A 12,418-nucleotide genomic window follows, 5' to 3' on the forward strand; every position below is an offset into this window, starting at 1 on the left:
TTTTCAATACATTTGTCTAAAAAAAACATTTTCGCTTTGTCATTTTGGGGTATTGTGTGTAGACTGATGAGGGAAAAAAAAATAATGTAATTCATTTCAGAATAAGGCTGTAATGTAACAAAATGTGGAAAAAGGTCAGGGTTCTGAATACTTTCTGAATGCACTGTACATATAAACTCAGGTTGTATTCGGTTCTGTTCAGAACGGGAATAAATAAACGCAGCAAGTAAAGAAACGTCCTCTCACTGTCAACTGCGTTTATTTTCAGCAAACTTAACATGTGTAAATATTTCTACGAACGTAACAAGATTCAACAACTGAGACATAAACTGAAGAAGTTCCACAGACGTGACTAACAGAAATGGAGTAATGTGTCCCTGAACAAAGGGGGGGTCAAAATAAAAAGTCACCGTCAGTATCTGGTGTGGCCGGCCACCCTCTGTATTAAGTACTGCAGTGCATCTCCTCCTCATGGACTGAACCAGATTTGCCAGTTCTTGCTGTGAGATGTTACCCCACTCTTCCACCAAGGCACCTGCAAGTTCCCAGACATTTCTGGGGGGAATTGCCCTAGCCCTCACCCTTCGATCCAACAGGTCCCAGACGTGCTCAATAGGATTGAGATCTGGGCTCTTTGCTGGCCATGGCAGAACACTGACATTCCTGTCTTGCAGGAAATCACACACAGAACGAGCAGTATGGCTGATGGCATTGTCATGCTGGAGGGTCATGTCAGGATGAACCTGCAAGAAGGGTACCACATGAGGGAGGAGGATGTCTTCCCTGTAATGCACAGCTTTGAGATTGCCTGCAATGACAACAAGCTCAGTCCAATGATGCTGGGACACACCGCCCCAGACCATGACGGACTCTCCACCTCCAAGTCGATCCTGTTCCAGAGTATAGGCCTCGGTGTAACGCTCATTCCTTTCGACGATAAACACAAATCTGACCATCACCCCTGGTGAAACAAAACAGAAACTCATCAGTGAAGAGCACTTTTTGCCAGTCTTGTCTGGTCCAGCGAAGGTGGGTTTGTGCCCATAGGCAACGTTGTTGCCGGTGATGTCTGGTGAGGACCTGCCTTACAACAGGCCTACAAGCCCTCAGTCCAGCCTCTCTCAGCCTATTGTGGAGAGTCTGAGCACTGATGGAGGTTATTGTGCATTCCTGGTGTAACTCGGGAAGTTGTTGTTGCCATCTTGTACCTGTCCCGCAGGTGTGATATTCGTATGTACCGATCCTGTGCAGGTGTTGTTACACATGGTCTGCCACTGCAAGGATGATCAGCTGTCCGTCCTGTCTCCCTGTAGTGCTGTCTTAGGCGTCTCACAGTACGGACATTGCAATTTATTGCCCTGGCCACATCTGCAGTCCTCATGCCTCCTTGCAGCATGCCTAATGCACGTTCACGCAGATGAGCAGGGACCCTGGGCATCTTTCTTTTGGTGTTTTTCAGAGGTAGTAGAAAGGCCTCTTTAGTGTCCTAAGTTTTCATAACTGTGACCTTAATTGCCTACCGTCTGTAAGCTGTTAGTGTCTTAACGACCGTTCCACAGGTGCATGTTCATTAATTGTTTATGGTTCATTAAACAAGCATGGGAAACCGTGTTTAAACACTTTACAATGAAGATATGTGAAGTTATTTGGATTTTTAAGAATTGTCTTTGAAAGACAGGGTCTTGAAAAAGGGCTGTTTTTCTTTTTTTGCTCAGTTTACATAACACACACACACTTTCTCTCTCTGATTTCCTCTTATTGTTTCCACCATAACGTCTCTAACCTCTCCTGTCCCCTGCTGGCCGAACGGTCCCAGTGCTGTACTGCAGTATTTCCCAACATCGAGGACCCCCAACAGCATACATTTCTGTTGTAGCCTCGGATAAGCACACCTGATTCAACTTGTCAACTAATCATCAAGCCCTCAATAAGTTGAATGAGGTGTGTTAGTCCAGGGCTACAACAAAAATGTGTACCGTTGGGGGTACTCGAGGTTGGGAAACACTGCTGTACAGGATCAAAGCATAATCTCCTCTCTGCCGGTGTTGTCCTGGTGATACAGAGGAATGCTCAAATCCCACACAGCTGAGTTAACAGGCCACTTCTTTCAAACGACTGGCTAATGACCACAAACAAGTGTCTCAATAACAGATGAACGTGGTACCTTCAGGTGTTTGGAAATTGCTTCCAAGGATGAACCAGACTTGTGGAGGTTTCTACTGAAGGTACCACGTTCATCTGTACAAACAATAGCACGCAAGAATAAACACCATGGACCCACGTAGCCGCCATACCGCTCAGGAAGGAGACGCGTTCTGTCTCCTAGAGATGAACGTACTTTGGTACGAAAAGTGCAAATCAATCCCAGAACAACAGCAAAGGACCTTGTGAAGATGCTGGAGGAAACAGGTACAAAAGTATCTATATCCACAGTAAAACGAGTCCTATATCGAAATGACCTGAAAGGCCGCTCAGCAAGGAAAAGGCCTCTGCTCCAAAACTGCCATAAAAAAAGCCAGACTATGGTTTGCAACTGCATGTGGGGACAAAGATCATACTTTTTGGAGAACTGTTCTCGGGTCTGATGAAAAAAAATAGAACTGTTTGGCCATAATGACCATTATGTTCGGAAGAAAAAGGGGGAGGCTTGCAAGCCGAAGAACACTATCCCAACCGTGAAGCACGGGGGTGGCAGCATTATGTTCTGGGGGTGCTTTGCTGCAGGAGTGACTGGTGCACTTCACAAAATAGATGGCTTCATGAGAAAGGAAAATTATGTGGATATATTGAAGCAACATCTAAAGACATCAGTCAGGAAGTTAAAGCTTGGTCGCAAATGGGTCTTCCAAATGGACAATGACCCCAAGCATACTTCCAAAGTTGTGGCAAAATGGCTTAAGGACAACAAAGTAAAAGTATTGGAGTGGCTATCACAAAGCCCTGAAATTAATCCTATAGAACATTTATGGGCAGAACTGAAAAAGCGTGTGCGAGCAAGGAGGCCTACAAACCTGACTCATTTACACCAGCTCTGTCAGGAGGAATGGGCCAAAATTTACCCAACTTATTGTTGGAAGATTGTGGAAGGCTACCCGAAACGTTTGACACAAGTTAAACAATTTAAAGGCAATGCTACCAAATACTAATTGAGTGTATGTAAACTTCTGACCCACTGGGAATGTGATGAAAGAAATAAAAGCTGAAATATATCATTCTCTCTACTATTATTCTGACATTTCACATTCTTAAAATAAAGTGGTGATCCTAACTGACCTAAGACAGGGCATTTTTACTAGGATTAAATGTCAGGAATTGTGAAAAACTGAGGTTAAATGTATTTTTCTATGGTGTACGTAAACTTCCGACTTCAACTGTATGTGAGAATGCTGTTCATTGACTATAGCTCAGCATTCAACACCATGTTGCCCACGAAGCTCATCACTAAGCTAAGAATCCTGGGACTAAACACCTCCCTCTGCAACTGGATCCTGGACTTCCTGACCCCCAGATGGTAAGTAAGGCAACAACACTTCTGCCACGCTGATCCTCAACATTGGGGCCCCTCAGGGGTGTGTACTTAGTCACCTCCTCTACTCCCTGTTCACCTACGACTGCGTGGCCAATCACGACTCCAACACCATCATTAAGTTTTATGACGACTGATCACCGACAGCGAGACAGCCTTCAGCCTATGAGACAGCCTATACGGAGGAGGTCAGCGACCTGGCAGTGTGGTGCCAGGACAACAACCTCTCCCTCAATGTGAGCAAGACAAAGGAGTTGATTGTGGACTACAGGAAAAGGCGGTCCGAACAGGCCCCCATTAACATCGACGGAGCTGTAGTGAAGTGGGTTGAGAGTTTCAGGTTCCTTGGTGTCCACATCACCACCAAACGATCATGGTCCAAACACACCAAGGCAGTCGTTAACAGGGCACGACAGCACCTTTTTCCCCCTCAGGAGACTGAAAAGATTTGGCATGCGTCTCCAGATCCTCAAAAAGTTCTACAGCTGCAACATCAAGAACATCCTGACCGGTTACATCACCACCTGGTATGGCAACTGTTCAGCATCTGACCGTAAGGCACTACAGAGGGTAGTGCGTATGGCCCAGCACATCCTTGAGGCCAAGCTTCCTGCCATCCAGGACCTCTATACTAGGCAGTGTCATAGGAAAGCCCCAATAATTGTCAGAAACTCCAGTCACCTACATCATAGACTGCTTTCTCTGCTACAGCACGGCAAGCGGTAACGGAGCGCCAAGTCTAGGACCAAAAGGATCCTTAACAGCTTATACACCCAAGCCATAAGAATGCTGAACCATTCATCAAATGGCCCCCGGACTATTTACATTGACATCACCCCCCCTCCATTTGTTTTGTACACTGTTGCTACTCGCTGTTTATTATACAAAAAAAAACACTAAATAACACATCCTAGATCTGAATGAATGAAATATTCTTATTAAATACTTTTTTCTTTACATAGTTGAATGTGCTGACAACAAAATCACACAAAAATTATCAATGGAAATCAAATTTATCAACCCATGGAGGTCTGGATTTGGAGTCACACTCAAAATTAAAGTGGAAAACCACACTACAGGCTGATCCAACTTTGATGTAATGTCCTTAAAACAAGTCAAAATGAGGCTCAGTAGTGTGTGTGTCCTCCACTTGCCTGTATGACCTCCTTACAACGCCTGGGCATGCTCCTGATGAGGTGGCGGATGGTCTCCTGAGGGATCTCCTCCCAGACCTGGACTAAAGCATCCGCCAACTCCTGGACAGTCTGTGGTGCAACGTGGCGTTGGTGGATGGAGCGAGACATGAAGTCCCAGATGTGCTCAATTGGATTCAGGTCTAGGGAACGGGCGGGCCAGTCCATAGCATCAATGCCTTCCTTATGCAGGAACTGGTGACACACTCCAGCCACATGAGGTCTAACATTGTCTTGCATTAGGAGGAACCCAGGGCCAACTGCACCAGCATATGGTCTCACAGGGGGTCTGAGGATCTCATCTCGGTACCTAATGGCAGTCAGGCTACCTCTGGCGAGCACATGGAGGGCTGTGCGGCCCCCCAAAGAAATGCCACCCCACACCATGACTGACCCACCGCCAAACCGGTCATGCTGGAAGATGTTGCAGGCAGCAGAACGTTCGTCTCCAGACTGTCACGTCTGTCACATGTGCTCAGTGTAAACCTGCTTTCACCTGTGAAGAGCACAGGGTGCCAGTGGCGAATTTGCCAATCTTGGTGTTCTCTGGCAAATGCCAAACGTCCTGCACGGTGTTGGGCTGTAAGCACAACCCCCACCTGTGGACGTCGGGCCCTCATACCACCCTCATGGAGTCTGTTTCTGACCATTTGAGCAGACACATGCACATTTGTGGCCTGCTGGAGGTCATTTTGCAGGGCTCTGGCAGTGCTCCTTCTGCTCCTCCTTGCACAAAGGCGGAGGTAGCGGTCCTGCTGCTGGGTTGTTGCCCTCCTATGGCCTCCTCCACGTCTCCTGATGTACTAGCCTGTCTCCTGGTAGCGCCTCCATGCTCTGGACACTACGCTGACAGACACAGCAAACCTTCTTGCCACAGCTCGCATTGATGTTCCATCCTGGATGAGCTGCACTACCTGAGCCACTTGTGTGGGTTGTATACTCCGTCTCATGCTACCACTAGAGTGAAAGCAACGCCAGCATTCAAAAGTGACCAAAACATCAGCCAGGAAGCATAGGAACTGAGAAGTGGTCTGTGGTCACGACCTGCAGAACCACTCCTTTATTGGGGGTGTCTTGCTAATTGCCTATAATTTCCACCTGTTGTCTATTCCATTTGCACAACAGCATGTGAAATTTATTGTCAATCAGTTTTGCTTCCTAAGTGGACAGTTTGATTTCACAGAAGTGTGATTGACTTGGGTTACATTGTGTTTAAGTGTTCCCTTTATTTTTTTTGAGCAGTGTATATGCATAGTCATTTCACTCCTACCTACATTTGCAAATTACCTCAAATAAACCTGTACCCCCGCACATAGCCGCTTTATTGTTATTTTATTGTGTTACTTTTTATTCTTTTTTACTTTAGTTTATTTGGTAAATATTTTCTTTACTCTTTCTTGAACTGCACTGTTGTTTAAGGGCTTGTAAGTAAGGTCTGTACTTGTTGTATTCGGTGCATGTGACAAATAACATTAGATTTTATTTTATTTCGACAGGTGGAAATCTGTCCTTTAGTCGGAGGAGTCCAAATTTGAGATTTTCAGTTCCAACCGCCATGTCTTTGGGAGACGCAGGGTAGGTGAACGGATGATCTCCGCATGTGTGGCTCCCACCGAGAAGCATGGTAGAGGAGGTGTGGGGGTGCTTTGCTGTTGACACTGTCAGTGATTTATTTAGAATTCAAGGTGTAACGGATGTGAAACGCTAGCTTAGTTAGCGGTGGTGCGCGCTAAATAGTGTTTCAATCGGTGACGTCACTTGCTCTGAGACCTTGAAGTAGTAGTTCCCCTTGCTCTGCAAGGGCCGTGGCTTTTGTGGAGAGATGGGTAACGATGCTTCGTGGGTGACTGTTGTTGATGTGTGCAGAGGGTCCCTGGTTCGCGCCCAGGTATGGGTCTAAAGTTATACTGTTACAAAGGCACACTTAACCAGCATGGCTACCACAGCATTCTGCAGCAATACTCCATCCCATCTGGTTTGTGCTTAGTGGGACTATCATTTATTTTTCAACAGGACAATGACCCAACACACCTCCAGGCTGTGTAAGAGCTATTTGATCAAGACAGAGAGTGATGGAGTGCTGCATCAGATAACCTGGCCTCCACAATCACCTGACCTCAACCCAATTGAGATAGCTTGGGATGAGTTGGACCACAGAGTGAAGGAAAAGCAGCCAACAAGTGCTCCGCATACAGTATGTGGGAACTCCATCAAGTTGTTGGAAAATCATTAATCTTTTAAAGCTGTCATCAAGGCAAAGGGTGACTGCTTTGAAGAATTTCAAGTATTGTCACACCCTGATCTGTTTCACCTGTCTTGTGCTTGTCTCCACCCCCCTCCAGGTGTCGCCCATTTTCCCCAATGTCCCCTGTGCATTTATACCTGTGTTTCCTGTTTGTCTGTTGCCAGTTCATCTTGTCTCATCAAGCCTCCCAGCATGGTTTTCCCGTACTTCTGTTTATCTCGTCCCTGTTTTTCTAGTTTTTCCGGTTTTGACCACTTTGCCTGCCCTGACCCTGCCTACCTTTCCGTACCTGTCTGACACTGCCCTGGATTACTGACCTCTGCCTGCCCTTGACCTGTCATCTGCCTGCCCCCTGTTTTGTTAATAAACATCTGTGATTCGAACTGTCTGCATCTGGGTCTTATCCTGAGGTCTGATAAATATAAAATATATTTTTATTTGTTTAATATTTTTTGGGTTACTACATGATTCCATATGTGTTATTTCATAGTTTTGAATCTCTTCACTATTGTTCTACAACTGTCAGGCGGTGGGTAACCGGTGCAGTGAATCAGGCGCAGGAGAGCAGAAAGGAGTGTACAAGGTATTTAATTCCACGACAGCACCAGTATACAGAAAATACTCAAGGTGCGGCGAAATACCGGTCACTCGAAAATAACGGGCGTAAATACATAACCCGGCAAACATAACCAGCGGACAAGTACCGACATGAACAATCAATTAACACGCACACTAACATGTGGGAAACAGAGGGTAAATAATGAACATGTAATTGGGGAATTGAAACCAGGTGTGTAGAAAACAACGACAAAAACAAATGGAAAATGAAAAGTGGATCAGCGATGGCTGGAAGACCGGTGACGTCGACCGCCGAACGCCGCCCGAACAAGGAGAGGGACCGACTTCGGCGGAAGTCGTGACAACAACGTAGAAAAATCAAAACCCTTGATTAAGTAGGTGTGTCCAAACTTCTGACTGGTACTGTACATTTGCAAACATTTCTAAAAACCTGTTTTCTCTTTGTCATTATCGTGTATTGTGTATAGATTGAGTAAAAATATATATTTAATACATTTTAGAATAAGGCTGTATCGTAACAAAATGTGGAAAAAGGGAAGGGGTATGAATACTTTCCGAATGCACCGTGCGTGGCATGCCAATTGATGTTGTACTGAATGCCAATTGATATCGCTCTGACAGTGGGTTCCAAGTATTTGGAGAGCAATACAAATAGTTGCAGTGATGAATGCTGATGTTAACTGATTGTCTATAGGATCACTCAAGCTGCCATTTATATTTGACCAATAATACTTCCTGGAGAAAGCTGCAGATGCTACTCTATATAGTGAGACTTGGCTACTTTCAGGCTATGGCGTTCGAGAGGGACTGGCTGACCTGCCAGTCAGCAGGGGTGGCCAACTGGTTCTGTGCTGTGAGCTGCTGGCCGTCAACCACTCTCAGGATCTCATCAAAGTTCCATGCCATTGTGGGAAGGTAGAACAGGGACAGCTTCAACCTTTTGTCTGGGCCAATAGAAAAATCCCTTGACAAGCGAACATGTCACATTTTGGTGGGAAGGAATTAGGCAGGTAGGGGGTGGTTTTACTCTCATGGCAAGCAGTTGGAGAGAGAAAGTTGACTGAAACTGAGAGTGTAGCAAATATGAGCTCGTGAGCTGTGTTCATTCGTGGTGATATCACCTTCACTGATACATATAAGAAGATTACGTCATCGTATCCAGCAAGGGGCTGAGGTAGTGTGTTTTTGCCAGACGGGGAGGTGGGGCCTGGGTGGGACGGGTAGTTAACTCATATTAACCAGTGAAGATGGTCCGCTTGCATCAGTGTGAATAAGTAACGTTTATGGGAAATAGAGCACAAGAAAGAGCAGGATGATCTCATGGTGGGCCAATGAGTCATACCGGAAACTGAGAAACAGTTGGAGAGAGAGAAAGGCTGTCCTAGAGAGAGTGTGTGTGTGTGCCTGAAGGTGTGCATGCATGCATGAGCGTGTTTTGACACTCACACAGTGGCAGTAAGGGGAATGCCGTCCTTGTCTCCTACAGAGAGAAGGGTGGGGGGTGATGGATAGAGGGACAGAAATAGCGAGAGAGTAGGGGCCTAGCAGAGGAATGACAGCCTCTGTCCCCCTGGCTCCTGTGTTTCATTTTTTTTACCACTATTGCTTTTAGATCAGGGTAAGAAATAGTTAATTCAATGTTTAATACACTTTAATAAAACGTATGTTAAGGAGCATGTAGCTGTAAAAGTGGCATGTAGCTGGCGTCAAGTATGGCCACAGAGATCTTGCACCCATTGACATTTCAGAGTCAGCGTTTTCATTGACACTCCTTTTTTCAAAACCCCACCTTGTGAGGATAACTGCACAGAGCCTTTTTCTAAAATGTTTCACAACAAATAATTTGAGCAGTATGTAAAGCAGTTTTTTTTCTCTGACGTCTCGACCTCGTTAGCCTGACACAACCAACTGACCTACACTGAGTATACAAAACATTAAGAACTCTTTCCATGACATAGACTGACCAGGTGAATCCAAGTGAAAGCGATGATCCCTTATTGATGTCACTTGTTAAATCCACTTCAATCAATGTGGATGAAGGGAGGAAACGGGTTAAAGAAGGATTTATAAGCCTGGAGACAATTGAGACATGGATTGTGTATGTGTGCCATTCAGAGGGTGAATGGGCAAGACAAAAGATTTCAGCGCCTTTGAACGGGGTGTGGCAGTAGGTGCCAGACGCACCAGTTTGTGTCAAAAACTGCAACGCTGCTGAGTTTTTCATGCAGCTTCCCGTGTGATTCAAGAATGGTCCACCATCCAAAGGACATCCAGCCAACTTCATACATCCGTGGGAAGCATTGGAATCACTGTAATATTGTTGTATTCGGCACATGTGACAAATACATTTTGATTTGTAATTTGAGTTTATCACAGCGAGCCGTTAGTGGGCGTCTAAGTGCCCATCCTGCCTTAGTGGCTCCAGTTGTTCCACTAAGGCTTTTATAGGTCTTTGAGCTTCCCATATGATGAATTATTCTATGCCATTTTGTTTTGATACTGACCTAGGCATAATACTCGATTCGACTGAACAGATGGTGTTCAATCCTACATTTACCACTTGTGCTAAATTTGGATATTATACTGAATTGAATCAAATGGACTCTGAGGTAAACTTCAACATGTCTTTACCCCATGACTGTCGGTCAAGAACCCAGCATTCTTTACTGACGTCATATCAGTACACATCATCCCCTCCTTATCATCCCCCCCTTGTCATCCCCCCTTTACTTGGATATAAACTTCAATGTCAACCTGACATACACAACAACACTTCTACAGCAACCTTTGTGTTAACAATAAACAACTTTTCTTTATCAGCTTACTTTTTATCTACCATTTGCAAAAATAAACAGTATTCCTTTAAAAAAGAAATCTGCTACAAAACATTCTGTACCTTATCTTTTTCACAGAATAACTCCAACATTCAGAGTATTTTTATTAGACCATTGTACTTGCCACATTTCAGATAACGCTTGTTTTCTTTAACTCTAACAGTGGAGGAATTATTTAACGACAAAGTCTGTTTAGCTTCTGAGGCAGTTTGATACCAGGCGGGGTCAAAGGAAGGCCTTAAACATAGTCACTTCTACCCCCACCTACAAGTACATATTACCTAAATTACCTCAACTACCTTGTACCCCTGCACATTGACTTGGTACCTGTACTTCCAGTATATAGCCTCGTTATTGTTATTTATTTTTTATTTCACCTTTACTTAACTAGGCAAGTCAGTTAAGAACAAATTCTTATTTATAATGACCTCCTACCCCGGCCAAACCCTAACCCGGACGACGCTGGGCCAATTGTGTGCCGCCCTATGGGACTTCCGATCACGGCCGGTTGTGATACAGCCTGGAAACGATCCGGAGTCTGTAGTGACGCCTCTAGTGCTGAGATGCAGTGCCTTAGACAGATGCGCCACTCACGAGCCCCAGTATTTTATTCTGTTACTATTTCATTTTTTATTTTATTTTTAATTCTTAAAACATTTTTTTTTTTACTCTGCATTTTTAAAGTCTACGCTGGTTGTATTTGAGCACATGTGACAAAGAACATTGTGATGTGATTTGATTTGACTTACCTTTGTCCTATTTCAGGATAGCCTGGTTTACTCCACGACTGTCGGTGCATCGAGAACCCAGCATTCTTACTGACGTGGTGATGTCATATTAGTACACGACAGATGGTTCCTCTCGTTGTCCTGCATAATGTCCCTCAGGGCTCCATCTGCACACTTTGCACTATGTAAATGAGTAGCCTATGCGCAATTACGTGCAGAATATGCATTGTGAACACTTTGTTGAACTAACCACAACAAAGGTTGTTAAAGCTGCATTAAGTTAATGGACAGTGCTGGGCAGAGCTGTGTTGTTTGCCAAAGTCCCATCAATTCACAAAAGTGTCTGATATTGCATTCGTTTGTGGGAAAAGTGTATTTTTATTGTCTTAGCGAAAGCACAGCTGGCCTAGAGAATGGTTGTATTGTGTTTTAAAATGACCTAGAATTTAATAGAAAAACGCAATTGTTAACACAATTTGGAAAACATGTCTCTGTATATCTTTTTGAGGGGTATGCAATGCATTTACAGTATTTCATTCTATTCTACCAATTGCCAAGTGGCACACAGTAACAGTTGATGAAAAGGCCAAGCCTAATAGTTGTAATATGCACTGTTGCATTTATGCACTGACTCTGCGGATGGGAATATTTATATTTCATTATATTTACTCGTCAAAGCTCCCAGAGCTATTATAGTTTGGAGAAAAAAAATGTTGATGGGTGGATCAGAATTTATGATATTGTTTTGTGTGTCACATGTTCTACTGGGAAGGACACTGTTTTGTCATGACAGTCAATAAAGACGTTGCCAACCTGTCACCTTCACACTAAAAAATAATAAAAATGAAGGGAAGTATCAAACCGCTTAGTTTTCTTTATCTTATCGTTGGACAGGAAGTGAAATCCTGTGGGTGAGCCTGTGAGAATGAAATAAAATTGTCTGTCCTTGGTTGGAACGTCAGCACAAGAACTGTTCATCGGGGGCTTTGTGAAATGGGTTTCCATGGCCGAGCAGCCACACACAGCTTAAGATTACCATGCGCAATGCCAAGCGTCGGTTGGAGTTGTCTAAAGCTCTCCGCCATTGGACTCTGGAGCAGTGGAAAGGCGCTCTCTGGAGGGATGAATCACGCTTCACCATCTGGCAATTGAGATGAATCTGGGTTTGGCAGATGCCAGGAGAATGCTACCTGCCCGAATGCATAGTGCCAAATGTAAAGTGTGGTGGATGAGGAATAATGGTCTGGGTCTGTTTTTCATGATTCGGACTAGGACCCCCTAGGGAAATCTTAACGCTACAGAATACAGTGGCA

Source organism: Oncorhynchus nerka, linkage group LG20, assembly GCF_034236695.1.
Source record: "Oncorhynchus nerka isolate Pitt River linkage group LG20, Oner_Uvic_2.0, whole genome shotgun sequence".
Lineage (NCBI taxonomy): Eukaryota > Metazoa > Chordata > Actinopteri > Salmoniformes > Salmonidae > Oncorhynchus > Oncorhynchus nerka.